This window comes from Solanum pennellii, chromosome 7 (assembly GCF_001406875.1).
Source record: "Solanum pennellii chromosome 7, SPENNV200".
NCBI classification, from domain to species: domain Eukaryota; kingdom Viridiplantae; phylum Streptophyta; class Magnoliopsida; order Solanales; family Solanaceae; genus Solanum; species Solanum pennellii.
In genome coordinates, this window is record NC_028643.1 from 36,195,771 (window position 1) to 36,199,052 (window position 3,282).

Sequence of the window (3,282 nt, forward strand, 5' to 3'; positions counted from 1 at the left end):
TATTAATCAAATAAGATCAACTGACCTACAAGGCATACATGCATGAACGACAATTCTGACCCACAAAGACTTTATCAATAGGTAAAGAAGATGCTTTCTTAAAAGCAAAAGCAACTGACAGCTGAAAAAGCAAAAAGAATGGATGGAAATCAATAGCAAATTAAGAGAGAAGCTTTTAGATTTCCCTTATCTTTTGAAGATTTCCCTTATCTTTTGAAGTCTATATAAGACTTTGTATTTTTCATTGAAGGGCATCAAAATATTTCCAATACGAAAATTTCTAGAAGCTCTCTCTCCATGCATCTTTTGTACATGAATAATCAATAAATAAAAGCTTGTTTATTAGTAAGATTCTTTCTTCTTTTACTTCCGCACCTCGATTGTACAAATGGTATCGGATCCATGTCTATGGCATTAATTATTACCATGAATTGCTAATCCCTCTAGTTGTCTTGGCTGTTAGAAATCATGTAATTTTTAAGTAATAGGATGATTTTAACTTATTTTTATGTTGCTTATGATATTATTAACTTTGATAAGCATAATCTAAAGAAATTATAGCTTTGTTATTATTCTATTAATATCTGGTTAACTTTGATTTAAAACAAGTTCTGAGCTAAGGTTTCCCATTACCCATATTGAGGTTTCATCTCTGCATAAGTCTGAGTGTGCTGATTAATCTCCGGCTTAAGGACTTGGTAAGCGTGAAAATAGATCGTGATAAGTCCATAAGTCCTAAGGGGCAGGCAATAGATCTTTTAGTGTTCCGTCCTGCAACATGACTTGCCAAAGATGAGTAAAATCCAATATGTGTGGAGCAATTGTTGAGTAATATCAAAGGCTATTTAATTGTTCATTCATTGTTATCTATTTTATTAATCTAATAATCTCTTCTTTAATTTATTTTTGTATTATTCTCATCATTGTTATTCTTACTGTCAAAGATAGACTTCCTTATTCAAAAACTTTTATCCGAGACCTTCTTTTTCAGATATCTAGTTTGAATAAAAAAATTTGCATACCCAAAGTGTTGCAGATGGTACAGGAATAACAGAATGGAATATTGATTGAATGGCAGATGGAAAAATCTACAATAAACTTCAAGAAATGGGCATGAATATTACAACCTACAAATGGAAAATGCTACCGATAAGCAAGCAGCTAACAGGTTAGTTGTACATTTTACAAGTACTCTTAGAAATTGGTGGGACAATTATCTCACAGAACGAAATAGAAATGAAATTCTTGATACTGTATCAAACAAGAGTATTGTTAAGACTGAAGGATGACAGACCTCCACGACTGTAGAAGTGGTTGAGGATGAAACCGCTACTCTACTCTACAACATTGCTAAACATTTTGTGGGAGAACCATGACTTTTCCAAGATAGAAGTTTAGAAATATTAAACAATCTATACTGTACGAAATTAACTTATTTCAGGTGGTATAAAGATATGTTTATAACTAAGGTCATGCTAAGAGATGACTGCAATAATGATTATTGGAAAGAACGTTTCCTTAGTGGATTACCCCCTCATTTTGATGAAAAAGTCAGATCCAAAAATAAGAGATCGATGTGATGGTAAAATCCCCTACCCCCATCTTACTTATGGTGATCTTACTAGTTTGATTCATTTTGTAGCTATGGAGCTTTGTACAGATATTAAGCTAAAAAACAAATTTAAAAAGATAAAAATCTTCAGCTAACGAACTTTGCAGCTTTTGCCAACACTTCGTATTTCCATGTTTACAACAACCTTCAGCAATAATGGTTTCAAAAAAAGAACGATCTGGAGATTCGCACCATCGTAAGAAATCCTCTCGAAGGAAAGTTCGTTCGAAAGAAAAAAGAAGTAGGAAAACTTCTAACAACAGTTCTAAAGAGGGAAAGTTTTGGACATGTGGAAAAACAGGTCACAAGTCTCCTGACTGTCCAAGAAACAAAAAGAAGAAGAAGAAAATCAATCTTCTTGAAGTAGACCAAGAAACTAAAAACAAATTTCTTTAGATTTTTGAAGAAGAAGAATCAGGATCAGATTCTGATTCCTCTTCATATGAAAAACTGAGGATGAAGAATTTCTTAATGTTGCCCAGAACTCTGAAGATAGTGGTCAAGAATGCAATTGCCAAGGAGCATTTTACCATTGTGACGACCAATCTATTCGAGTCCTCTCTGAAGATTCTGTATAAGTCTTGTTCGCAAATATTGAGCATATCAATGACGATGAAGCTCGAAGAAGCTATTTTTTCGAACTTCAAAAGCTTGTCATCAAACAAAAGGACAAGGAAGTTGAATAAGTGTAACTCCTTTTAGCATGAAACAAATCATGCAGCGATATATATATAAGAAGGAAGAATTTTCAATAAATAAACTACGTACAGAAGTCAATCTTCTTAAAGAAAAGGAAAAGGAAGTTACAACAAGTGTAACTCCTTTTAGCATGAAACAAAAGCTTGTCATCAAACAAAAGGAAAAGGAAGTTACAACAAGTGTAACTCCTTTTAGCATGAAACAAATCATGAAGCGATATACATATAAGAAGGAAGAACCTTCTATAAATGAACTACGTGCAGAAGTCAATCTTCTTAACTAAGAAGAAAGAGAAGTGAAGTCATGACTCAACAAGATTTAAATAGATAGTTTGGCAGCACAATTTTTAAAGGATGTTGCCATATCATCTAAAGGAAAAGAACCTGTTACCTCGGTTGATGAAGAGGAAATTCTAATGATTCTCAGTATACTCCTTTATCACCCAAAGGTAATGATGATGCAGGTATTAGTCTAATAACAAAAGTGAGACCCCAGAGCTCTCATATTATGATTAAATTAGTGATAAATAATAATTTTGTACTTAACAAAATTTCTTTGTAAGACAACGATGCAAATAGAAACTGCATAGTTAAAGGTTTGATTCCTACAAAGTACCTTTAGAAGGGAACTACTAAGTTATACAGCGCGACTGCTGAGCGTATCTGTATAAATTATAAACTTTCAAATGCTCATATATGGAATGACGGTATATGCCTTGCTAATGATTTTGTTATTACAAAAAACATTAATGAAGATATTATTTTGGGTATTCCTTTCATTACTCAAATAAAACCTTATATTTCAGATTTTGATTCAATAAAAAAAAAAATTGGGAATAAAATTTCTTTTCCTTTTATAAAAACTCTTTCTCTTGAAGAAAGTAAATTTTTGCATAAACAAACTGCTTTTAAAATAAATCAGATTTGTTTTCTGAAATAAGAAATTAAGGTTAAGAAAATTAAGGACATTTT

At 32.0% G+C, this 3,282-nt stretch overlaps 1 long non-coding RNA gene across 1 annotated transcript; it reads left to right on the plus strand.

Annotated features, from left to right (window-relative positions):
- The first annotated feature begins 271 nt into the window (after positions 1–271).
- LOC114077950 lies at positions 272–3,033 on the plus strand. Its single transcript, XR_003579330.1, has 2 exons — positions 272–345; positions 1,079–3,033. It is a non-coding gene; the product is annotated as an uncharacterized LOC114077950 (long non-coding RNA).
- Positions 3,034–3,282: the final 249 nt, after the last annotated feature.